Source organism: Esox lucius, chromosome 20 (assembly GCF_011004845.1).
Source record: "Esox lucius isolate fEsoLuc1 chromosome 20, fEsoLuc1.pri, whole genome shotgun sequence".
Classification (NCBI taxonomy): domain Eukaryota; kingdom Metazoa; phylum Chordata; class Actinopteri; order Esociformes; family Esocidae; genus Esox; species Esox lucius.
In genome coordinates, this window is record NC_047588.1 from 39,428,671 (window position 1) to 39,456,565 (window position 27,895).

The 27,895-nt window shown below is 44.3% G+C and overlaps 1 long non-coding RNA gene across 1 annotated transcript; it reads right to left on the bottom strand.

Annotated features, from left to right (window-relative positions):
* Positions 1–1,203: 1,203 nt before the first annotated feature.
* On the bottom strand, positions 1,204–16,077 carry LOC109614796. The gene is made up of 4 exons (XR_002195720.2): positions 15,736–16,077; positions 4,904–5,003; positions 2,451–2,645; positions 1,204–1,689 (listed from the first exon to the last, which is right to left on the bottom strand). It is a non-coding gene; the product is annotated as an uncharacterized LOC109614796 (long non-coding RNA).
* Positions 16,078–27,895: the final 11,818 nt, after the last annotated feature.

Genomic DNA, 27,895 nt, shown 5'->3' on the forward strand with positions numbered 1-27,895 from the left:
GGTTTGCTTTGTCATCTTCGCTGTGTGGAAGGGTCTATTGGATCACATGGCAGGGTAGGAGAGCAGTCATTTTCTCCTTTGACTGGTGCACGGGCAACATTGAAATGCAACAGCTTTGATTCCATTGTCCTCGAGAGACAGTATATCATGGATCCTTCAGAGGGAGAAAGGAATCTGTGATGTTACCTCTGTTATTTCTCCTCACTGTGCCAGGGCACATTGAGAATATATTGATTAATTGAAGTCATTTAAGTCGGGGCAGTGTTTTGGTGTGTGTGTGTGTGTGTGGGGGGGGGGGGGGGGGGGGGCGTGTGGCCAGGGGATTTTCACTGTAGATCTGTGTGTGTGTGTGATCCATGCTTACATGCAGGGATCTGATGTGTCTACAAAGATAGAAAAAGGTAGGTCACCAAAAGGTTTTTTAGGGCAGTTCCCCAGTAGGGAAATTTAGTTGAACTTCTCAGGGGTTAGGTTTAGGGAAAAGAAAACAAGTCTTTGGTTGTGTGCAAGCTGATCTTTTTTTTACATTTTTTATCATGGAACGCTAAGATTAAACAAAGTTTTCCCATTATCTGCCGTCTGCCTTGATCTGGGTGTTGTAATCGCTGAGTATCTAACTGATAGAGAATATTCTGTTTATTATAGTTTATTACATTTATTATCATCTCTCGCTCTCTCTCTCTCTCTCTCTCTCTCTCTCTCTCACACACACACACACACACACACACGAACACTGTAATATTGTTGTGAAAAAAAACCTAGTGGGCACAAATACTGTGTTCTTTGGTTTACCTATCAGCACCATCATAACAACATCATCCCCATAACCATTATCATCATCATCCCCATAATCATCATCATCACCATCACCACCATCATAACAACATCATCCCCATAACCATTATCACCATCATCATTACCACCACCATCATCATCCCCATAACCATTATCATCATCATCACCAACATCATCATCATCATCATCATCCCCATAACCATTATCATCAACATCACCATTATCATCTCTTCATCATCACCATTATTACCATCATCTCTTCATCATAACCACTATTGCCATCATCATCATTACCATAATCATCCCCATAAACATTATCACAATCATCCTCTCTTCATCATTACCATCATCAACAAAAACATCATCAGGTCCATAACCATTATCATCACAATCAATCATCACCATTATCACCAAAAGCATCACCATTATCACCAAAAACATCACCATTATCACCATACCACTATCATCATTACCATCAACTTTGTCATCTCCATAACCATCATCATCGCCACCTTTATTATCACCATTAACATCCTCTTCATTACCTTTCAGGTCATTCAGCAAAATCTCTAAACTAGAAGGATTTACAGTAGTGAGTGAAAACATCATCATGGTCACTATCATCACCATCAGCATAAACATCAACACAATCATCATCACCGTCATCCTCTTCATCCTGTGATCTGATCCCATGTAGGTCCTACTGATGTTTCTAGGGCATGAATTAATAATCAGCACTGGGGTACACTGCAGCCTGTGTGTGTGGGTGTGCATGTGTCTGTGCGTGTATGTGCATTTGTATGTGTCTGTTTCATTTTTAATGGGTGTATGCTCCACGGTAGGGATTACCATACCACAAACCTTGTGAGAGAGACCCAACCCTGAGCTCTGCAACTAAGTAAGAGAGAGAGAGAAACGCATGCAGAGCAGAATTAGGACAAAGCCCAGAAGCCTATCTATTGATCAAAAGGTTCAGTATGGTTGATAACATACAGGTACTGTTGATGATAAAAAAGTAAGCTGACTACAGTTAAAGACATAAGACTTGAACTGCATAACAAACTCTAAACAACAAAAATGTGCAGCTGTTAAACAAAGTTACTTTATGTTTTACATATATATATATATATATATATATATACACACACACATACATACATACATACATACACACACACACACACACACACACACACACACACACACACACACACACACACACACACACACACACACACACACACACACACACACACACACACACACACACATACACATACACATACACATACACATACACATACACATACGTGTGTGTGTGTGTGTGTATATATATATATATATACACATACACATACACATATACATATATACATATATATATATATATAGCAGTAAAGACAATATCGCTGTAATTACCAATTGTGTTTTATGCATACTTTGCGTGGATAATCAAAATTGCAAATTGGGGTACAAAAGCTAAAGACATAAGAGAGTTTTTAAGTTATCAAGAAAATAACTTGACAGATTGGACAAAACCCATACACAAATTAAATTAACTTGAATGTCAACCTTTTCTACTATGACTGAGTTCCATAATTAGTACAAATCAGACGAGAACTGTGAGAACTGAGTGTTTTCCATTTAAAATAGACCTTGGCGTTAACAGTCCTCATCTTCGCCGAGGTCACCGGTGAGACACGAGTCATGGAGAAGGCGAAGCAGCCAACAGGACTGGGTGAAATCCGTCCTGTTGACGCAGGCACAGCTACTCTCCACGTTGACCTCCTTTCAACAGTGTGGGAAGGGCAGACTTCTGCAGGGGGTCCAGCTGAATACCTCCACAGGAGCTTGTAACAGAACACTGGCTGGTAATTATCATTAGCTTCTCTACTTCTCTACAGCCTGTTTAGGCCATATCAAGTGTTGTGAGAACAATCTTATTTAAATCACATTTGGCATAATATGGGAGTACAATTTTTGATTCACACTTTCAACGAGAAACTCGCTGCCCCAGGGGTACGCACTAAGGTGCAACACATGCGGACGTTAACGTCCGACAATTGGCCTTCTCACTCGTTCACGCTATACAAAAATGTATTTCCAGCGCAAATCTGGAAGTCTTGTTCGCCTAAATAAATCTGTTGTCTAAAAAGGCTTTTAGGTACTGCATAAGCTGCCACTCTCATTTACACTATAGTGTAGGATGTAGGGGGAGTGCGGATCAAGACCAATTAATCGATACTTTCGATAATAACTTTTCTTTTTGAAAATCGATCTTCACATAGAAATATCGATACCAAGTGCTTTCTTTTACCAGTCATATTTTTTTTTTTTTTATCAACTCAATGTGTTGATTAAAAAGTGCTGGAAAAAAGTTGTTTATAGGAACAACGGAGGTGGTCAGAGGAGAGAACGCAGGCAAATACCCCTAGATCTGATGACCTAGTGAGGCAGTTGTCTGACCCAAGCCATATGTATGTACACAGTATAGTATGTGTATAGATACTTTTTTTTTTTTTTAAGTTATTTCAATACAAAGCAGGACATACAATTTTTTTGCTAAATAGGCTAACACAGTGCAGAATATTACAGTAGGTGCATTTACATGTAAACTAATACTCTGATACATTGACTAAGGTTAATATTCCCAACTATGTAAAAGTTGGTCATATTTTCAAACAATATCAGAATTCATTATATCAATTTGAGGAAAAACTAATATGTATAGCTCAGGATTTCTAAAGCATAGAAAATAGCTCATAAAATGTCCTCAAAGTAAAGATCTCAATGATCTATAGGGAATACGCCTCTTACGCCAGCCATCATTTTATCACTAAAGTGTCACTTATCAAATTGTGTGATGCATTTTGGAACTTAAACTCTTTAATAATTGCAGGTAGCTATTTCTAACCATTTTAGCTTATAACTCAGTATGTGAGTTATATGGTCCAGAACATCCATAAAAACATTACATTTAGCTTGTAGACTTTTCTTCCAATAGATGACACCCAAAGAGCAGCAGATATTACAAGAAACCTGGGAGAGAGGAATGTGAAGGACCTCTTGCCAATCTCGATGGTTGAAGACAGAGGTTTTTCAGGCAGGGCGGCCCAATCCTGTTCCTGGAGCTTTTCTCTTCAAACCCATTTTGTGACTAATCCAGTTAAGCTTTTCAACCAGCTAATTATTAGATTCAGGTGTGCTAAATTAGTTGGAGAAAAACCTACAGGACAGTAGATCTCGAGGAACAGGGTTGTGCAACCCGGTTTTAAGGTGTTTGTACAGTCCCTTGATTGGTACTAAAGAATCCCTAGCCGCAAAACGCTTGATGGAGGGTGCAATTGCAGACCTGTATAAAGACTGTCAAGACATAGTAAGGGCAACTTTACAACGTGCAGACAGTGCTGTTCTCACAATAATGAGGATTTCCAGGTCAATAAAGGCATACTTGACTTTCCTTTCCGTTCATTACAACCGGCAAATACATACAAGACTTTTAATAGTATCGGTATCAATATTGGTATCGGGATACTAGCCTTGGTATTACTTGAAAAGAAAATCTGTGGTATCACCCATCCCTAATGGAATGGTACCATCTCTAGTAGAATGGTTACGTATAACAGGGTCCAAAGCAAAAAAAAAAAATCTCATATTTACGGTAACATAATAATGGCGCAATACAGTACTCGCACTAGTTGGTTAACTGGCCTCTTGTGTGTCACTGCTAGCAAGCGCTTAGACAGGTGTAGTTAACATGACACTTACTGTCGACAAGCCATGTCCGTATGGTTTCTCTATCCGTATTCACCGACTATGTCATGGACTTAGATCGTGAATGGTTTCTCCCTCTTCACAACATTTGCGGTCATAATTACTTTTCAATTTGGCAACGCGCCACCGCGCCATTCATTCGGAGCAGGCAGACGCTCAATGGTGCAGCCGCTGAGTTGTCAGCAGCCGGTTTGACCGCAATACACGCGACATGCTGCGGGGACTTAAAGGTGCCTTATGCAACTTAACGACACCTATCGGCAGTGAGTTGTATGTCAGTTCTATAACTCCATTAGGATCTGACATTGTCGTTACTAACTATGACCATACTGACCTGTTTGAAGCAGTGTCACCTCCAACCTTCGAAGCTGGAACAATGAACACAGACTTTCTTCTTTTCAAATGGGGCTAAAGTTGATGGGCCTTTTCCATAACTACGGAACACAGAATAAACAAAGTAAACACCTAAACCAATCAAAACTTAATCTGGGCAATCTATTGCGTTAGATACATCGCCATAATTCAGAGACTCGTTGATGGCTATCTAGCGAACATGAAACCATAATTGTGCTAGTTAGCGCTGGCTGGAACAATAATGAGGCGCTTCGATCAGTTTGCACAAGCCTAAATCTAGCTAAAAGGCAAAATAATTGCTTCTTCCGAGCAATATTCGCTTATGCATAAGGTTTAGTTAAACAACCCACAATGTATGTTTTTTTTAAAAACATTTTGCAGATAAAACCAAGTTGTAACACTATTTTCGAGCAAGAAATGGAATCAAGGAGTCTCTGCTCGGACACAACTTAGTTTGTGAGCTTATTGTCTCAACCAAAGACTTTGGAGAAACTTTCCCAAAGCGCATCTACGCTCATACAAATAGAATAAACAAGAACATCAAATGATTTTCTACGTAGTATCATTGTTTCTCCGTCATCAAGTACTTTACATATACATTTCCTTGACTATCAAGCCAACTAACTAAATGAGGCGATGTAACCAACTTGACAATTAGAAAGGTAGCCAACTCTGCATCACTGTTCACACAAACTTCAACTCTCACCATCAAATGCAAAATGTACCCTCTTTTGTCTTGTGCTCGCGTTCCTTCTGTATATTTTCATTTCTGGAGCGTTCAGTGTAGGATACATGAAACCAAACTAAGCTTGTTATTGGCCTTCACCTCACACACTTTCAAGGAAGTACACGCCTAGGAAGTACAAATGTCCCGGCCTTCTACGTTTTACATGCAATAATGGCACTGGGCATAGTGTCAGTACTGACACTCTGCCAGAGACTGATTTTTAACATTAACTGATGATATGTAATGGTTATTATCTGATATTTTAAATGTTAAATGCTGCATAAGGCACCTTTAAGAGCAGGTTTTCGCTAGTTGTTCGTTCCCGTAATTAACGACCCTGAATTATCGGATTTTGTCAGGAACGCACAACATGAATGGCAGTACATGTATCCCTTGCCATTATTGTTTTCGATCCAGGGAACCTGTTCAACGCATAAACAAAAATGCTAGTGTTTGATTTGCCACTTACGATGCCATGTTTGGGCCCTGCCGTACTGGCCAGTGACTGTCTTAATCTACTGGCCTAGCGTTAGGTGTTACTGGCCCCGGGCAAGAAATTTGTGCTAGCTTGCATGTAAAAAATATTCCAGAACATTTCTTGGGCTATTTCTGTAATTCATCCCTTCTTTTTCGGTTCTACCTGGAACCCCAAAATAATGTATCCTTCATGGAAACTGGGCTGCTTTATTCTGAACTTGTGATACAACCTTGTAATATTTAAAACTGTTGTTTGCAAGCAATCTACATTTTCTGCCAAGACACAGAGTCAAATGGGTGATTGGCACTGGAACTAATATATTGGAACTAATAAATTGGTACTAATAGTTGAACTGCGTGGGTTCCATTACAGCAAGGTTCTGGCAAAAACCAAACACTGTATTCATCATTTCTTATCCAATATAAACAAAGGTAAAACATGGCAGTGATAGAGTGATCATTGAAGGAACAAAGACTTCTGCTGTGTGAGAAATTCCATGGATGTACCTGCCGCCTTGGTCATGAAGCAAGACACTGCAGCAACATGAACAAGGTATGAACAGCATGATAGCTAACAAAACCAAACATTTGACATTTTGGAATGGCCGGCTCAATGTAATGACCTTGATCATAGTACTTAATATAAAACTCTTGTTCAGAGCAATAGACTCCCTGTTTTTCACTTCCTTGTGTCCGTTCCTCTCTTTCTAACCCTCCTGTTTAAAGCATGTTTGTATTTGATTGTAATGGGCTTGTGGAATGCAGTGTTTGATCAGAGATGTTCTGAAAATTGTCAGGAAAACTTTTCTTAACCCCAACTGACCAGTACAGCAGGAAATGTAATAAAAAATGTACTGGGTTCACGGTTAAAAAAAAGGCTTCTAAAGATTGTCACTTTCACTTTAAACTGTCAGACCTAATATGTCATAACTACTGTATCCTGCACAAATGTTCATTAAACGTAATCATCACAATAATTCATATTTCCCTTTGCTGCAGGAGAATTGTCCTGCTGTGAGAAACGGGTTAAATTAAAATCCTACATCAGTAGCCTCATCCGCGGCCTCGTCCTCATCCATAATATATCAAACGCTGCAGTTAGTATCTCATCCCCAACCCCCTTCCTGCCAGACAAACACAGGACCCACATTTATATTTAAGGCTGTGGATACTTATCAAAACAGACCGCCTATCAAAACATGTCCACTGTATTCATATTTTGGAAAGGGTTGTGGGGGGGTATTTGGGTGTTTGAGAACTCACAAAGCCTTGTACTAAATAATAAACCCTCAGCGATACCGGTAGCGCTTGTTTCGCCTAATGCTAATTGCCTCAAGTTTGGAGTCTCGCGTTCTGAGACTGAGAGAAGAGAGCATGACAGAAATATTAATAGGATTTCACTTAATAGGCCTAGATGACTATCCCTGTGCTGAGAGGGATCAACCGTAAAACAGCTCGTAAATCCAGTGAATGTGAGAGAGATAGTATCTACTTCTCAGTGATCAGTAGACTCCCTTGCCAAACTATTTGTCACGCTTTAAATATTGAGCAGGGTTCTAGGCGCTCTGGAAACGGAGACACTATTGGCATAGGATACCGCAAGTTGAGCGGAGACACCGAAAGTCCGGACTTTTACAACTAGAATTGCGCAGTGCTGCGCGTGGATGTGGTTGAGGAGACGGGTGACGTTTTCGTTCCAGGTTGATTGGTATCGTTAGTAGACGTAAAGGCACTCACACCTACGCGCACGCACGCACGCACAGTACTGCAATCATGCCAAACTGCCACATGGACCCATGCTTTCCCACTCACACACACTCTCTCTCTAACACACACACACACACACACAAACGCATACACACAAGATTTCAAGGGATCTAATTTCCGTCAATTTCCGCGCTCCCGTTCATTTGCCAGTTCTGCAGATTAAAAGACAACCCATTATTTGAATGCAGCGTGATGCGTTGAGCAGAACTGAATCTGAAGCATTGATTGAAGCGGGAGAATAATTAGGCCTTTCTTGTCTCTAGGGGATAAATCCCTCCTTACACTGCAGATCACCGATATACTACAGCCGGTGACTGACTTGGGATGAAATAGGTGCGGGAGTTGTCTTTTTCGTGTTAGTCCATCAGACATGGATGTCACACCCACCCAGTTAATGCTTAGCCTAGGCTAGCAAAAAGGTGCACTTGTATTATGACATAGTAATAAGCCATAGTAATTAAGCTATTTCTGAACTCACTGGAAGGTTGCTTGTACGAGACAGGACACAGGCACCAGGAGCACCTATTCGTTCTTTTTCTCAATAACAAGAATTAAGGAGCAACGAAACAAAAACAAGACATGAACTGCACAACGTTACAAAGAGGAATGGAATCCAAAACAATGACTGACAAGATACACTGTGGGAGGAGGGACAGGTGAGGCAATGACAACAAACAGGTGTCCGTGCTCCAAATGAGGAAGAGAGCCAGGGCATTGGATCCCACTGGAACGGCAGGCCTGCAGAGCCAGGACGGGACACTGACTACCTAGGTAGTCTGTTTACCGTCATTAATTTGGAGGATATGGGCCATCTGGCTGCTAAAATGATCTCTCTCTCTCTCTCTCTGTCTGTCTGTCAGGCCCACTTCACATTGGTATGGCTGGACGATAGCTGTGTGTTTAGCGGACACTGGCTTGCTGGTAAGTGGGCAGGAAGTGTGTTTCAGTGGTCATGCATGTAATCTTTGGCTGGATGGAGCTATGAAAGATACATGGTCTTAGAGCAGGTCTCACACACACACACACATTCATACAGTATTACAACCAAGCCTATTGCCTACTCTGGTATTCAGCCCCTGTCTCACTGGGAGGGTGAACAACAGTTCTCTGTTACTTACTTATCTGCCTGTTTTTCTTCACCACTCTACAGTCCACCTTTGACTTCCTGGAAAGGTGCTGATCCCTTCCTGTCAAGGCTCAGGCTTTTCAAGTCATTAAGCTGGTGTGTTACAGGGTGAGGTTTGATTATGACCTGTGTGTGACTGAGACAATACACGGTTCACACAGACACCACCGCTGTTTGTCTGACCTCATAGCCGAATGTCAGGCCCATCACGTGAGACTGAGAACCGTCGCTGTCTGTCTGACCTCACGGCCGAATATCATCCCCATCATGTGAAGCTAAGAACTACCGCTGTCTCTGACCTCACGGCCAAATGTCAGCCCTGTTACATGAGGCTGAGAATCACCGCTGTCTGACCTCACAGCCGAATGTCAGGACCCATTACGTGAAGCTGAGAACCACCGCTGTCTGTCTGGCCTCACGGCCAAATGTCAGGCCTGTTATTTGAGGCTGAGAACCATCGCTGTCTGTCTGGCCTCACAGCTGAATGTCAGCCCCGTTATGTGAGGCTGAGAATCACTGCTGTCTGAACTCACAGACGATTGTCAGACCCGTTACGTGAAGCTAAGAAGCACCGCTATCTGTCTGACCTCACGGCCGAATGTCAGCCCCTTTATGTGAGGCTGAGAATCACTGCTGTCTGAACTCACAGACGATTGTCAGACCCGTTACGTGAAGCTAAGAACCACCGCTGTCTGTCTGACCTCACGGCCAAATGTCAGCCCCGTTATGTGAGGCTTAGAATCACTGCTGTCTGACCTCACAGACGATTGTCAGACCCGTTACGTGAAGCTAAGAAGCACCGCTGTCTGTCTGACCTCACGGCCGAATGTCAGCCCCGTCACGTGATGATGACAACCACGCGCTGACTCCTGACTCACAAAGCCCAAGTTAATTCACCCCTAGGCTTTCCCACAATGTGTAGACACACACACACACACAACGCCCGCCCACACAAAACAGAGACACGCACACACACGTTGACCTGAGAAGGGTGTCAGATTCATGCAGTGTTACTACCAGAACAATATGTCCCCTGAGACAATCTGGAAACCCCCAAGGTACACAGCCTAATTCACAGCTATGAACCATAGACAGACTGACACCAGAGGGAGAGACAGAGAGAGAGACAAAAGAAAGAAACAGAGGAAGACAGACAGCCAGAGAGAGAGGAAATAAGAGAGAAGGAAAAAGAGACAGAGAGAGAGAGGGCAGGAGAGAGAGAAATTGAGGAAGCGAAAGAGTGTAATGGGCGAAAAGGGAAGGCGTGAGAGTAGAAAATAATCTTTCTGTTAAACAGTGACAGTGAATGTACAGGTGAACGACATATATTAGAGAATAGATTAATAATACAATAATGCACCTTAGAAAAACCTGTTAGCAATCTGTGTTTGTTATTATTGTCATCCTTGTTGTTAACATTTGTCATACTGATAGAAGTGGCTTCTGGGTAAAAACAGAAGACACTGAAATGAGTATTGTTGATGTTGTTTCGTCCATTGTGACAAATATAATGTCCTGAAACGTTGAGGCTTGCATGGTGCAACACTAGATCTTCAGCAAATCACACCGACGCAGAAACACACCACACAGAAAGGACACAGTAAATATAGGCTGATAAAGTTGAGTTTCTGCACAATCAGTGTGTTTCCTTGTAAGTGTGTATTCACATTTGATGGAGGACAGGCTAGGTTTACAGTGGAATACATTCAGTGGTCATCTTACCCTACACAACACTTCCTGTGGTCCCACCCCCCCAGCCCCCACCAACACACACACACACATATATACACACCCCTGTTCTTTCACATACTCTACCTAACCAAGCCAAGTCATCCACTCCAGTGTCACCACCAAGCCTGGGGCCATCTCCACAAACACACAACCTGCACAAGTGTGTGTGTGTGTGTGCCTTTGTTTATGTGATCGTGGCTATAATAAGCAAACCTGGTTGCTCTAGACTGGATTCGTATTATTTTCTCTGCTGATGTATACATACTCGGTTACGGTGTGTTTATGTGTTTGTGTTTCTGTTTGTGCGTCCACGCGTGCACAGGTATGTGCGTGACGGTGTGTGTGTGTCCCGTGTCCTACTTTTACGTCACTCTAAAGTTACAGGAATGCACAGCACTGAAGAACAGGGCACAGACTTTTTTAGCACTGATCAGTGCCATGGGCACTTGGTATGACAGACAGATATTCACCATTGTTCCTCTAGGATACCAAACACCTGGGCTCATCCAGGCCAATGAAGAGAAGGCGTGAGAAACCACCTTTCTCATCAACGGGAGTGAGCCAGCAATAAAGCCAACGGACATAGCCATTAGAGAAAGCATTCACACACACTTTAGAGGCTCAGTTGTGGTGTACAAAAGCATGTGGCCCTGTTGGGCAAACAGCACAGCATAATGCTTTACAACGCAAAAGTGTGGTCTTTGTCAGGGAAACAGGAGTGTTTCTTAGGATAAAAGACGGGGGAGAGAATATCCCAAACTAAAATGTTATGTACATATATACATTTGGTTTATTTATTTGATAAAGAGATACAGAATGACAGACACAGATAGGAAGAGAGAGATACAGAATGACAGACACAGATAGGAAGAGAGAGATACAGAATGACAGACTGAGAGTGGAGAGACATACAGAATGAAAGAGGGAGAGAGATGCAGAATGACAGACAGAGAGGGAGAGAGATACAGAATGACAGACTGAGAGGGGAGAGTGATGCAGAATGACAGACTGGGAGGGGAGAGTGATGCAGAATGACATACTGAGAGGGGAGAGTGATGCAGAATGACATACTGAGAGGGGAGAGTGATGCAGAATGACATACTGGGAGAGTGATACAGAATGACATACTGGGAGGGGAGAGTGATACAGAATGACATACTGGGAGAGTGATACAGAATGACATACTGGGAGAGTGATACAGAATGAGAGAGATACAGTAGAGAGGGAGAGAGAGAGATACCGAATGACAGACTGAGAGGAGAGAGAGAAATACAGAATGACAGACACAGATAGGAAGAGAGAGATACAGAATGACAGACTGAGAGGGGAGAGACATACAGCATGACAGAGGGAGAGAGATACCAAATGACAGACTGAGAGGGGAGAGTGATGCAGAATGACAGACAGAGAGGGAGGGAGATACAGAATGACAGAGAGAGATACCGAATGACAGACAGAGGGAGAGAGCTGCAGAATGACAGACAGAGAGGGAGGGAGATACAGTGAGAGGGAGAGAAAGATACAGAATGACAGACAGAGAGGGAGAGAGATACAGAATGACAGACAGAGAGGGAGAGAGATACAGAATGACAGACAGAGGGAGAGAGATACAGAATGACAGAGAGAGATACCGAATGACAAACAGAGGGAGAGAGATGCAGAATGACAGACAGAGAGGGAGAGAGAGAGATACAGAATGACAGACAGAGGGGGAGATGCAGAATGACAGACGGAGGGAGAAAGATACAGAATGACAGACAGAGAGGGAGATAGATACAGAATGACAGACAGAGAGGGAGAGATACAGAATGACAGACAGAGAGGGAGAGAGATACAGAATGACAGACAGAGAGGGAGAGAGATACAGAATGACAGACAGAGAGGGAGAGAGATACAGAATGACAGACAGAGAGGGAGAGAGATAGAGGTCTGCTGCCTCTCAGCTGTCATTGACAAAAGCCTTCAATGCTGCAATACTCCCATCGTTGTGTCGCATCCAAAACCAAGCTAAAGAATTGAAAAGGTTTTGATTCTTGCTGGCTGGCGCATGGCTTCACTCGATCTGGTGAATTGAAATAATGAAATAAGTAGCTTTCGGTCGGTATTTGGTGTAGCAATCAGAAGGTCACTTTGACACGATGCTGATGGAAACAGAGCAAAGTACAGGAGCTATAATGTCCTTATACCCACCTGTGGACTCCAGTCAGTAGAGGTTTTAGTGGTTCTGTGAAATCGCTTTCACCCACATACGCCATCAGTGAGGGAAAGCCGTAGAGAAACTCAACACATACGGAGCTGTTGATGATCGTCAGGTGATCACCTTCTCGTTTACATCCCATTACGTTGCCTCAGAGGCCAGATACTCGCCCCTCCGACACCTCGGCATGTAATAGATATAGAAAAGATGCGCTCTAACCCCACGGCTGACCCAATGTGGGTGAAAAACCATACAGCACATTATTAAGGGGATTAGGGAAGCCTCGGTCCGCAGCCAGTGTGGTCTGCAGAAGGGGGGAATGAGTGAGGAACGGTTATTTTCCAGAGGTGCAGAGGGTTGTTGGGTAATGGATTTTACACACAACCCATTCCCTCCTGACATCATGTCACACGAGCATGCATTACATTAAAGCAGTGAAGCGCACACACACACACACACACACACACAGATATAATTACACACACAGGAATCTGCACATGCACACATACACACACAATGACACAATCACACCTGGGATTAGCTCACCTAGTTAGTGTAAGCTTGGTCGACCCTGATAAGACACTGGGAATATGTCTAGCAGTAACGATAAAGTTAATACTCTATGAATCCTTAATCAGCGCCGACTGCCTTTCCCCGGTGCGGCTGGAGGATTACCATGCATAGCTACATCCCTCAGCGGCAGATCAGCAGATCACCTCCCACCACCGGGCCTGACCGCGATTACGAGCCGAGGACAAACGCCAGAGAGACCCGGGCTCGCGTCGCGAACAGCGCCGTCTTACTTCGCGACCCGGGCCCACGCGGCTCCGGGCCTATCGGCAGTCTGTATCTGGAGAGGACAGACGAGGGCCTCTCAGTGGCGGCGCGGCGGGACAGTCGGGTTTATCTTTAGGCCACGTGAGTGTGGCGGTTCCCCCCGTGGTCACTGGAGCTGGATGACGAACAAACACAGGTGCTCCAGGAGCGGGGGGAGGGCTGGGGAAGGCGGGGGAGGGCGGGGGAGGTTTCCTCTCCTTCGTGAGATGAAAGCAAATGGATCCACAGCCGACTGACATCTTCATTCTGTTTTTCTCAACCCTCCAATTTCTCATCCTAGTTTCTGCCGTCCTCCTCTCACGTCTGCTCTCGGGGGGGAAATCTCTCTGTCCGGACACGTTGCAATGGAACAGACTCTGGCGGATGCAGCACACAACGCAATTCCCACCTGCACACGCGCACACACACACAACACAACACACTGCCATCGTACACACACAAACACACACACGGACACACACACATAGGAATTAGACTCCTAAGGAGTGGACCTAGTGAAAACCAGTCTGAGTGTCTTAACCTGTGGGTGAGTGAGGAAGCCATTTCCCTCCTCCTGTTTCCATAGGGATGACAGTTACAGTAGACAGAGATAACCCCAGCTCAGCCCTGTACAAGGCTGTTAATGGTCACTGCTGATACAGTTTTGGACATTACTAGATAGATGACCGTCTTGGCGTTCTGATAGCCTGGCAGCGAGGTGAGAGAAGTAGCATCAATGACTGCCCAGTTGATGATGATGATGTGTTCTCTGGCATACCAAATCGACCAGATAACAGTGCTTTGGGGAGCCCTGAGGGAGATTTGCCTAATTAAAAATATCAAAAATGAGCCAATTTGGCCATGCCATTAATTAATTGCATAATTTTTGATAATCCAAATGGTATTAGAAAGAGTAATGACTGAAGAAGTTCTACAAACGGTACCGGAAAGCTGAGACAGCATTTTCATACAGATTCAGTCCTGAAGCATCTGTCTACATTCCAGATGTTTCTCAGCATTGGAGGCAGGGGCGAAAATCTGCTATCATCTTTGGAGGGGACAATTACAGTACATTACATTTTGCTTTAATACTGTTTGTGCTGTCGGTTTGCTTGCTACTATAGCTCTGCAAATTCAACTATTTTCTGTGTGAACCCTACCAACACATAAACTGACTGGATTAACCTCACGTTAGCTATGTGCATTGAGTGCCTCTGGTTGTTGTTACTGTAGATAGCTAGCAAACATCAGTTAACCGCTATCTAACAAATTGTGAACTGTAATTCACAAATGGGGGGGGGGGGGGGGGGGGGGGCTCGCTAATGCATGATTCTTACAGTGATGCTCGCTAGTTATGGTTGGTTAATTAAAGTCTTACTACACTCACCTAGCAGACTAACATCATCCGGTTGCTAGCTAGCTAAGTGAAGAAAACAGTCTCCAACAACAATGAATGACATCTCCAAACTATTACTAATGTTAGCCATTAGCTACGTAGAAACGTTAGCTAACCAACTAGCCTGTAGCATTATGTTACATGTCAACACCAAACTACATAATGCATGTTTTTCATAACTCAGAATTAGCCAGTTAGCAATTAGCTAGCTAGCACAACAAAACAAAAGGGCTGGTATTATTTGCTGATTTCCCATACACAGGCACAACTCAGTGGCAATTTTGTAAAACAATAATTTAGCTTGCATTTAAAATGCCTAGCTAGCTAGCCACAAGAGCTAATAATTAACACCAACATTTTGGAAAAACTGGCTATATGGGAGAACTTTGAAATTGCTTAGAATTCGGAGCCTTTTAAAACGGGAGTGTATGCTGATAATGTTATGACAGGCACCCTACGCCACTTGATGTCAACATCTAAACAAAGCAGACGGACATGCCCCATATCAAGCAAAACTGTCCCATCAAGAGGATACCTTACATCTCGAGAGATAATAAAGCGCTAGACAGACTCACCTTGGTTTGCATAATCATTTCTATAGCATTTAAGTTTTACACCCGCATGTTTGAGATGTACCACGTAGGATTGTGAATGTCAATCGCAGGAAAATCAAGTGATAAGATTGTGCGCCTCAGAATCTTGATACAGTTCCAACATAATCGTATTCTCGCAAAACTGTGGTGCACGCTACCTCGGATGGTGTTCTAGAGCTATCATCTGCAAGTTGACACAAGATCGTAATCCAACGTCCCGAGTCTTTTGCGATATATCTCTGACAATGTAGTGTAATGCAAACAGGCCCTGTTCAGCTCTTCCACTGCGGTATACAGAAGATTATAGTTGACTCCTTAACTGGGAAAGACACGTTTGCATCTCATTACAGATTGCTCATGAGACCTCTATTCACTTTCAGCAAGGCACGCTATAAGAAGTTAGTCATTATTGTTAAATTTGCATTATGTGTGGTTCTTATAAAATGTGTAACATGAATTACATTAGCAAAGTTGGACAAGATCAGTAACGATTGCATTATGATAATAAGGTCAAGCTCCTTCAGTAAAATAATTAGATCATCATTGGGTTTTTACAGCCTATGTGTACTTTCACAAGCCTTGAATACATTGGATCATTGCTGACTGTTTCAAATGCACTGTATCTGTATTTAATTGGACCATTTGGGACATGAAGCCGGCCAATAGGAAAACGGTGCCTGCTGTTACCACATGGTGGTTTGTTGGGGTTTTCTTGGATAGGGATTTAAGTGTGGCCATTAACTACAGTCTTTTACTTCACATTTTTTTAACCCATACCAAAAACCCTAGTCCTCACCTGCCAAAATGTTAAGTCCAGGAGTTAGAGTTAGCGGGGAGGGATGAGGTTGTGTAGGGGAAGTAATATTCTTAACCAGAACATTCTTTTGTCAGTCCACTGTAGGAGTGCACGCAGTATGCATGTGTTTAACGTGCGTGACTAAGAAACTCATTAGTGAATATGAGCACAGCCTCATATATGAACACTCATTCAATTAATCATTATGTGATTATTGCAGTTAGGTTTTGGAGAAGTATGAGAACACACAGAAACTCACTCACATGCATGGACAAGGGTTTCAAACCGGTAAAGGAAACACAGGCCGTGACCCGCACAGCCGAGGCAGTAAGAAACCACACCACAGGTAAAACCATATTCAGCCCTCAGTCGCTTCACGAAATTAATGTGAACACACTGTCTGAATGGTTTGTCTGTTCATTCCTCTTTTTCTCTCTTACAAACACGCACATCCCCCCCCCCAAGCAAACAAACACACATACACACAGTGGATTAACTCCAAAGACTCAGTCTTTGCAGGCGTTTGTCTTCAAGCAGGAGCTCCAGCAGGGAGGACTAGTCTGACCCATTGCGCAGTCACAAAGCCCCCTGCCCTTCCACTGTCCCTGCCCTGCCCGGCGTGGGAGGCCTACAGCGGGCTTCATTATCCTACCCAGCTCGGTATGGACGGCTGCTGAGCCTGTTTTCCCGCCTGGCCACCAGGCCTTGCGGCAGGCCATGCTGCCTTCCCTGACCCAGCTCTCGGAGGGGTTGGACTGTAGGGGGACCAGGACACGATTGCACGTGGCCACGATCCGCTTACATCATCGATCCGCTTCTGATCGACAGGCGGGGTGTTTGCGGTTCGCTGGGGGCGCGGGGACGGTTTAGAGAACAGGAAGGCGTAACTGAAGATGATGGAGGGAATCAACGAAGAGGGCGGGAGGGAGAGAGGTTCAGACGGACAGAAATAAAAGAGGGGTGGGCGTCGGAGGGAGAAAAAACGAAGAGAGGGGGAATGAAAGAGAGAAAAACGAACAGAGAGGGGGAAGGGGAGAGAAGAAAAGAAGCTTTGGTGGCTTTGGTCGGAGTTTTGGCGCTGAGTTTCCATGGTTACCGACTCCTGTCTTTCCTTTAGACAGGTTTTTTTCTGTCTTCTTATTTTTTTTCCTCCTTTTTCTTTTGTGTGTTTACCCCCCCCGTCTCTCTTTTCCCTGCCCACCCCCCGCCCTTCGTGTTCGGCCCGCCTCGAGAGCTCTACACAGCGCTGGCCCCACCGGCTCCAGGCCGTGGTTGGCACTGTGCCAGATACACGGAGGCCGTCTCCGCGGGCCCAGCCAGGGCAGGGGGATCCCTTAGCCAGCTCCGTACCCACCACCACCCACCATCCACCCTGCCGCGGGCAGCACAGGCCCAGCAAGACACTGACCACCCTCCACACTACACACACACACACACACACACACAATTCCCAACCAAACACGCATAATCACCTCTCTCGATCACCGCACAGATCCAGCCGCATGGATACAATCACCCCGGGATATTTACAGAATCCTCCAACATGAATGCAGCTGGGTCAGACACTGGAGTGTTTGTGTCCAGCTCATACACCAAATTAACTGGAAGAGAGGTGCTCCGTTTAACACACAGGAATATAGGGGTGGAATATCAACTAATCTGTCCTTGCCAGTGTGAGGATAAGTGCAAGAATCCTGGTTACCTCTGGGCGTTTTGTTCATGAATATGTTTTACCTCTTTCTTTTAAATGTCAATGTTGAGATGATGTTGTTAATATTTGTAATATTATTTTTCTTCGGTTGTTTGGCGGTTGCCAGCTACAGTTCAGAGATGTCCACATGCTGATCTCCGATGTGAAGGAGATGAGATTGAAGTCTTTAGCCAGCACTCCAAGCTAAAGGTTAGGCAATAGCTCAGCAATCTAACAAAGCTACGTGGCTCACACGCGACTTAAAACGTGACACCAGCCAAGTACTCAGGCTGAAAAGAAAGTATTTCAAATAATTTCCTGTTTGCCCGAAATCCCGGATAGATCAGGAAGGAACAAGCAGGATATCTGAAAAAAGTGATCAGATTTTGCAACCCTAGTCTTTTGGCAGGTGACGATTCCAGGTGTGCTGCATCCTTTCTTATCTACAACCCCCATACAGGTGTTGACAACTTCAGTGACTACCAAAAAACACAGACATATTATACACTTTCACTGAAGTGTGCAGGTTTTTAGAAAAGAACACTTAAGACTTGCCATTCTAGATACGCCACACCTTGAACAACCCAAGATAACAGTGTGTCATCATCAAAGCTAAGGTTTGCAGGCAGTGTGACACATAGCCAACATGCCCACCCAACTATGTGTCAGGTCAATTAGAAATATAATACATGTTCAGAAACAAATCAGAAACACATTCAGCCTACTGGGATACAGCTTCCGCCAGACACAACAGTCGCACCATGCAAATGACTTTCGCTGCATAGCAACACCCCGGGTGAATTGAGTGTCAGAGAGCTGAAGTTGTTTAAATGTGTCATTTAGCTTTGCAAATGTCTGTAGCTGACCTTTACTTTGGGGTCGGATGGGGCCATATTAATACCCTCAAAATCAGCAGACATCTTAATCCCAGAGTTCCATTTTCCTGTCCACAAGACAGCGGGTCTTCATCACATGCTGTTCTACAAAGCTACAGTATGTGTTAGTTTCTGTAGAGCTACATCATGTTTTGGTTTCTACAGAGCTACAGTGTGTGTTTGTTTCTATAGAGCTGCAGTATGTGTTTGTTTCTATAGAGCTACAGTATGTTTGTTTCTATAGAGCTACAGTATGTGTTTGTTTCTATAGAGCTACAGTATGTTTGTTTCTATAGAGCTACAGTATGTGTTTGTTTCTATAGAGCTAAAGATTGTGTTTGTTTCTATAGAGCTACAGTATGTGTTTGTTTGTGGTAGAGACCCAGTTTTAGGAGTTAACTATTTGAGAAATCTACCACAGGGCAGGTAACTATTGGAATAGGGTACTATATTGGGGACTGAGTTAAAGTTCAGGAGGGATTTTTCTAAAAGGTACTTGTGAATGAATTGGTACGGTTGAGTCCGGTCTGTGTGTTTAAGGGCCAATTCAATAGAGTTGCAGTGGAAGCGCTGGCCTGCTTGGAAACCGTGGAAACCAACAGACATCATGAGGATCTTTTATTAGAGGAAATTAAAAACACAGAGAGGGAAGAAATCGACCACTCACCATAGCCATCGATCGCATTAACAGTCGGCAAACGATCCATTGATTGATGGAGCGGTGAGGAGGCAAGCACTCTGAACCCATTAATATCAGAGTGTGTGGATGCTGTAATCGCCATGCCGACCCAACAACAGCCATTCATCCTAATACCCATAATGCATTGGTATGCCACCAGCAGCGGTCTGGGAAGGTCACTTTCTGATTGACAGCCTGCTGAGCCAAGACCTCTACGGATGCCACAGGAGGGAGGGAGCGAGGAAAATGGAGCATGGTGTTATAAGGTAAGGCTTCTTCCTCCAGACTGCTGGATAAACAGAATTTCATGTGTTGTGCATTATTGATAAAAACAAAAACCAAGAAGCAAGTCATTAAAACTAAAGTCAAGAGAATGGGGAAAGTCAATAGATTAATCGGTCAAGTACATTTTTATATATTTTATAAAGTTACGCACTTGAATGCGTACAACTTTATTCCCATTGTATTGGCTTGCCTCTCTTTGCGTAGTGTGATATTAAACTTCAGCTGTCAGGATGAGTTAACCAGCGATTTATGAGATTGAAGAAATGGAAGTGTAGCATTAACTCATTAAGAAGGCATTCCCTATTCCTATTTTTAGGTAAACAGTGTTCCGACTCCTTTTTTAGGCAAAAGAGCCATCTGGGGTGTCAGGGATTGGCCCCTTTAATGGAACAAGACTTATTGACACATACATTTTGATCAAGATAGTTTTGTCATTTCCTTTTACTTATTTTATCCCAAGTCAAGTGCTGCATAACAATATCAAAGTAAATTTTGACTGACAAAAACAGTATTAGATGCTACAACGCAAATGAAAGAAAAACTATCCAAAACACAAAACGTAGTTTCATTTCTGTCAGTTGGCATGTCTTTCAACCTGTTTGTTAGTCAGTGTTTCAGCCAGTCATCCAACCAGTCAGTCATCCAAGCAGCCATAGGCTTGTGGCTCATGGTCGGTGTCTGGTGTCGGCTCAGTCTCCATTCCAACCATTGCTGACACCAAAATGTGCCTTTCATTCCAGCTGTCTATAAAATCCCAGCTCCATATTTATGAGTGTGTGTGTTTGAGGCCATGAGGCAAGAGTGACAGCCTCTTAGCAACCTCCACACCTGGCTGTGCTTTAGATAATCAAAAGCCACGCAGTCAGTCCTCCTTCCCTCCTCCACCTTCCCTCCTCCACTTTCCCTCCTCCTCCTTCCCTCCTCCTCCTTCCCTCCTCCACCTTCCCTCCTCCTCCTTCCCTCCTCCTCGCTCAGTCTTTCCACAAAATTGTTTTATTTTTTTTCTCAGTCATTGTTTTCTCTTGCAGCCTGGCTTCTTTCTTCTGGTGTGAAGACTTCTATTCAAATCGGGCTTTTCTTCCATTTTCTCGTGGTTCCTTTCGCGCGTACAATCGTTCTATTTCAGTGTATGAAGGTACATTTTCTTTGTAGCAAACCAACGCATTATTTCCCAGGTTATCCTTCCTATTTGAACACCTGACTATGAAAGCCAGCTGACATTCATTCCTGAGGTGTGGGACTATATATGCACTGTATTCAGCCACGGTGGTTATTAATTCCCCCTGCAGGGCAAGTTTTCAATGTCTTATAAAAGGGCCCTAACCTAGTTGGCCACCTGCCTTCTCGTCCCTCCACCTGGTACAGCCAGATTGACACTAGCCCTCCCCGAGCCTCCATGTGACTGTTAGGCACTCTGAGGCCAGAAAATATATCAAATAATCCTGTAACACACAATGTCTATGCAGTAGTGAAAATAAAAGTCGGTATTCATTCCCTCCGTGTGCAGGTGTGCAGCAGCTTTTTCTGGCGTGGTTTCCTTGCACGAATAAATGTAACTCAGACGCTGCATACAGTCTCACACGCTGGGTTAAATCCGTGCCTTGGAATATAATTCACATTTAATTACGTTCTTCACATCAACGACTCACTGGAATATATGGAGACAACAGTTCATACTGGCATTCAATTAAAAAAAAAACATATAAATGCATATTTGTCTCATTTGTTTAGTGCACATGGAATGGCATACAGTGATAAAGACAGTGGAGACCAGCACCACCATCACCCTGGAACTGTGTAGTCAGGTACTGCAGGTTAGGTTGAAACTGCATTTTTTTTTAAAATAAATCAGTTCAAACTGGTTAATCATCAAATGCACTAACAGCGTTTTGCAGAGTAGGCAAATGAAGAGTGATAAAACACAAAACATTTTACCCACCCCACATTCTTGAATCTCCCTCCCCTTTTCCACTTGGCTGCTGGGCGGGGCTTATTCTGGCAAAAATCGTTAGCAACGCACTAACCTGGTGGATGCTACATGTAGGGTGAGGTCCGTTCTCCGCTTCCTGTGTGAAGAGCTTAGGGTAGCGTAGTTCGTGGAAAGGCGCTAATTATTATTAAAGGGATATTTAAGTATTTGGCACATTAGACCAAATTTCCAACACATTTTCAGGCATCATCCTGAAAGTTGTTTTGGTCAGAATTCAGTTTGAGAGATTTGGTTGCCTACATGCAATGTAGAGGTCAGACTTACCCCAAAACGGGTTCTAATCTGTTTTCTACATGAAATTATAAAGACGGAAATATTTTCAGGGGCCTTTCGAAAAAGTTCATATTTTAGTTTTTTTCTGCAAACATCACTAACTGTGCATTTGAAAGAAAACGGACTTAGCACTTCAGCCGTGGTATGTTGTCACCTTCACTGGCGAATATGCGTGGCATATCTTGCTTGACTACACAGGCAGCGTGGGAACACATACCGTGTAGCTACGTACGTAAGACTATAAGGGCGTGGATTTAGAAAGTAAAGTAAACTAAGCAGAGAGTAAACAATTTGGGCACGTGCATGTGTCTGTAAATGTACATTTATGAACTTAATACTGGAACTTTATATATAGGTATAGTCAATGAGTCATAAACCCCCAAACCCGGCAGAATCTTTTTCTTTCGCATCTAGTCAGCAAAATAAATATTTTACCTAAACAACGGTCTAGGTGATGCTTCAATATTAAAAGTTAATGGACATGGAGGTCTAACATCGCAAAACCGAAATATCAATTTTATGATGATTAAAAAACAGATTGAATGCACAAGGACAGTGCAAGACATGCTCTTACACTCAACAAGATACAAAGTTGGTTCACAACAGTTATCAGACATATTTTCCTTCCATGTGGCCTTTGTGACATTTGGTCGTTGTTGGCCTGTCAGTTTATTTATCAGCCCTTGATGACCTAAATGTACCTAAACAGGGGACTACAGCTCGACACAACAAAACACTCTAAAGCACAAAGTGCGCAGAACATATAAATGAGATGGATGACAGGGGGAGTGTCCATTATTCAACGAAATATTGCTGGAGTTTTCATCCTTCAAACCCTAGGGCTTCTTCCTGACGTGCACGGTTTCACATGCACAAATGCATGCACACAAACATACACACGCACACGCGCACACACACACACACACATAAATATGCACACTCAGAAGAGCCTGTTTTTCATCTTTACAAACAGCTCAGCAGGTGTTGCCAGACAGGGACCTGAGTCAGGGTGTGTTCTCTATAAACCACCACTGTCAGAGTCCTACAGACGTCACACCGCTGCTTAGTAAGAACCTGTTCCTTCAGCTGTCTGACTGCCCCACAATCCGCTGCCTAGCGAGTACCTCTTCCTTCAAATGTCTGACCAACATGGTCTCCGGACACCGCTGCTTAGCGAGTACCTGTTCCTTCAGCTGTCTGACTGCCCCACACACCGCTGCTTAGTAAGAACCTGTTCCTTCAGCTGTCTGACTACCCCACAATCCGCTGATTAGAGAGTACCTCTTCCTTCAAATGTCTGACCAACATGGTCTACGGACACCGCTGCTTAGCGAGTACCTGTTCCTTCAGCTGTCTGACTGCCCCACGATCCGCTGCTTAGTGATTAGAACTACTCCTTACTAATCAGTCTACTAATCCTCATGCTCTTGATTAGTGAATATGCTGTGTTAGTTCAGTGCTATAAAGTTCTGTGCTATATAGTTCATTTGGAATATATGGGGTTCCCTAAGGAGATGGTCTATACCATGTTAAAGGGCTGGTCTGTACATAGTTAAAGGGCTGGTCTGTAACAAGTTAAATGGGTGGTTTGAACCAACTGAACCAACCCTGGATGTACCTGGAAGAGGAAACGAAAGTACCAGGGAGCGGTGTGGCTTCGGTCATGCAGTATAAAGTGCTGTCATGTCCATGAATCACTATGAGACACACTGATGAATGGACTAAAGAGAAGTCGAGTCCTGTGACAACAGTAGCCCACTTCTGGTAGCCCATGCACATGGTGTGGTTACTGTCTAAAAGTGAACGGAGACGTTTGGCCAGATAGACCTCAGTCAGTGCAGTGACAATGCAATAAAAATAAATCTACAAAAAAGGTGATTAGATTAAGTCGCGGCGGTCTCAAAACCAATAGGGTGCCAATGTGTCCACACAGATGTGTAAGCGTAAGGTCAAGTACGCAGCCATTTCTGGACGGGTTCATTTCAGGCACAGTAGTTCTCACAGTAGTTCTGTTAGTAAGAATCTGGGTCCAGGAACGCATGAAAAAAAAACCTGTGGCTAGAACAAGGAGTGAGCACACAAACTTTAGAGCCAGAGCCTGCATTTTACACTCATTGTCCGTCCCTGCCCACCATGTCCTGATGGCCCTGGTGACCCATGTCCTTCTTCGGGTTGGCAGCTTGCTGGAAATCCACAGAGATATGCAGGCACAGAGAGACTTAAATAAAGCTAACTGAAGTACACTAACAAACTCCCACACACACACACACACACACACACGCACGTCTTGCACATCTTATCGAAACTTCTCTCTCCACGCTGCACTCAATGAAATAAAAATCTAATTATGCTCATGAACCTGAAGGTATGGGAGCAGTCTCTCATCTAAACCCGTGGCCCAGAATATTAAAGCTCCCTCCCTCCCCAGTCTGCCTTACTCCCCCCTCTCTCTCTTACTCCCCCCTATCTCCCCCTCTCTCTCTCTACTCCCCTTCCTCTTTCTATCCCCTCATCCCCTCTTCACTTCCCTGTCCATCCCTCCATCTCCCTCCTCCCTCTCTCTCCCTCTCTCTCTCTCTCTCTCTCTCTCTCTCTCCATATGAGTAGATCTGAGTGCATATTTCTATTTCCACATTCACTTGCCTTTGGGATCAAAAGCTCCTGTCGTCCCCCAGAGGCACCGGCTGGAAATGAATTTCAATTACAATCCTCTTTTCCCCTCATCTTCCCCCCCAAAAACCCTGGGTGTTTCTCCACTGGCCCGGCTTCTGCTTGTGTCTGTGTGTGGGTGTGTGGGTGTGTCTGTGTGTGTGTGTCTGTGTGTGGCTGTAACAACTGTGTAAGACACAGCGAAATGTGTCCTCAGACAAAGAGAGAGGTCAAACTATGACCCGGTCCTAGGTTGTCTTTAAGTACATACGTGTGCATGCGGTACATACATCCGTGTGTGTGTGTGTGTGTAAATGGACACGTCTGAACATGTGTGTGTACGGAGAGTGCGCAATCATACATTTGTCACTTTTCCCAAGGCGTGCTTGGCCGGCGGCTGGCTGCGGTTGGTCTGTTTTGAAATGACCCCGAGGTGTGGTTCTGGTCTAGAGAGGGGCGAGGGACCGGGGGGAGTGCGTGGAGCGTGGGAGCGCTCCCCCATTCATCAACGACAACCGCAACGAACAATACCACTAACCTACACTTTCCCCCGACGATGACGAGATAGTGAAGACATGAAGATGCCGCTGATGGACTCAGGAGCGTACCTAGCCTGGCCTCGTTGTGTTGTGGAGTGTCCTGGTCACCCATTGACAGACCTGTTCCCCACCTCCTCACCCTTTCCCTCACTGCAAGCACACAACAGACGTTCACCAGGCGTTGACCAGACGTTCACCAGACGTTCACCAGACGTTCACCAGACATTCACCAAGCGTGAAGGCATTCCCACGTTTCGTCTTCAACGCCCATCCTTCAAAATATATATACATCATGGCCGGGGGATCCATAGGCCTGAGAAGACAAGAAAAGCATTGGTTATATCCGTGCTGTAGGGTACAAGTAAAATGGGACTAAACTACATAAGTAAAAGTCAACTAAAATATTGTGAATTTTCTTTGATTGAAACCGGGCTTAAATGCCCTGAATATTAGTAGACAAAAATTTGACTAAAACTAAAAAAGGCTCAAAATTATATTTTTTTATTACTATGACTGAATCTAAAATAGCTGCTAAAAGGGAGTTGGGGTTGGTTGAGGACTGAGGGATCCTAAATGAGTCCCCCCCGGACCCCCATGGTGTAATCTGCAGACCTGGCCCGTCCCCATGGTAACAGGCGCCACGGGGGGAGAGGAGACATGTCCTGGCTCTGTTCTGTGGAGTTGTTCTGCCTCCTCTCCTTCATCCCATTCTCTCTCTCTCCCTCCTCTCCTTCATCCCATTCTCTCCCTCCCTCCTCCTCTCTTCATCTCCACAGCTTTCTGCTCCTCCCATCATCTGTCCTATTTGGCGAGTGGGTCAGAGGTCGAGAAGGACATCCATTGTAGTACTGTTTGTTTTAATCAATCAAATCAATCAAATGTATTTATAAAGCCCTTTTTACAACAGCAGTTGTCACAAAGTGCTTTTACAGAGACACCCGGCCTTAAACCCCAAGGGGCAAACAACAATAGTGTTGAACTTCAGTGGCTAGGAAAAACTCCCTAAGAAGGCCGAACTTTAGGAAGAAACCTAAAGAGGACCCAGGCTCAGAGGGGTGACCAGTCCTCTTCTGGCTGTGCCGGGTGAGATATTAAGAGTCCAATTGGAATAATAAATACATTTCTCTGGGCTAAATCCAGAGTCTATTTGATTTTAGACTAGGTCAAAAGTATGACCAGGTGGACAAGGAGAGGGACAGCAACGGGCCCCCTCAAACCAGGTACTCCACAGGTTTGGACCAGGACCTCATCTCCTCCTAAAACATAAAACTGGAGGAGACTGAGAAACTAAGTTTTAACTAAGAGGGAAGTGTGTGTGTGTGTTTCTATACTGTCAGACCTGATGTCCTCACTTCTATAGTATCACATTATAAATCATGACTAGTGAGGACATTCTGCTGGTCCTCTGTCATTTAAACACTTTATTAGACCCGGGATTAAGGTCAGAGTCAGGTGTTTAATTAGGCTTAAGGTTAGAATTAGGATTGGGTTTAAGGATAAGCGTTAAGTGTTAGGGTTAGATTTGGGGGGGGGGGGGGGGGGGGGGGGTTTCAGGGTTAAGGTTAGGGTCAGTGTTTGGATCTGTAGGTCTGTCTAGTAGACTGAGCGTGTGTGTGGGTCTGTATGTCTGTCTAGTAGACTGAGCGTGTGTGTGTGGGTCTGTATGTCTGTCTAGTAGACTGAGCGTGTGTGTGGGTCTGTATGTCTGTCTAGTAGACTGAGCGTGTGTGTGGGTCTGTATGTCTGTCTAGTAGACTGAGCGTGTGTGTGTGGGTCTGTATGTCTGTCTAGTAGACTGAGCGTGTGTGTGGGTCTGTATGTCTGTCTAGTAGACTGAGCGTGTGTGTGGGTCTGTATGTCTGTCTAGTAGACTGAGCGTGTGTGTGGGTCTGTATGTCTGTCTAGTAGACTGAGCGTGTGTGTATGGGTCTGTATGTCTGTCTAGTAGACTGAGCGTGTGTGTGGGTCTGTATGTCTGTCTAGTAGACTGAGCGTGTGTGTGGGTCTGTATGTCTGTCTAGTAGACTGAGCGTGTGTGTGTGGGTCTGTATGTCTGTCTTGTAGACTGAGCGTGTGTGTGGGTCTGTATGTCTGTTTAGTAGACTGAGCGTGTGTGTGTGGGTCTGTATGTCTGTCTAGTAGACTGAGCGTGTGTGGGAGTCTGTATGTCTGTTTAGTAGACTGAGCGTGTGTGTGGGTCTGTATGTCTGTCTAGTAGACTGAGCGTGTGTGTGTGGGTCTGTATGTCTGTCTAGTAGACTGAGCGTGTGTGTGGGTCTGTATGTCTGTCTAGTAGACTGAGCGTGTGTGTGGGTCTGTATGTCTGTCTAGTAGACTGAGCGTGTGTGTGGGTCTGTATGTCTGTC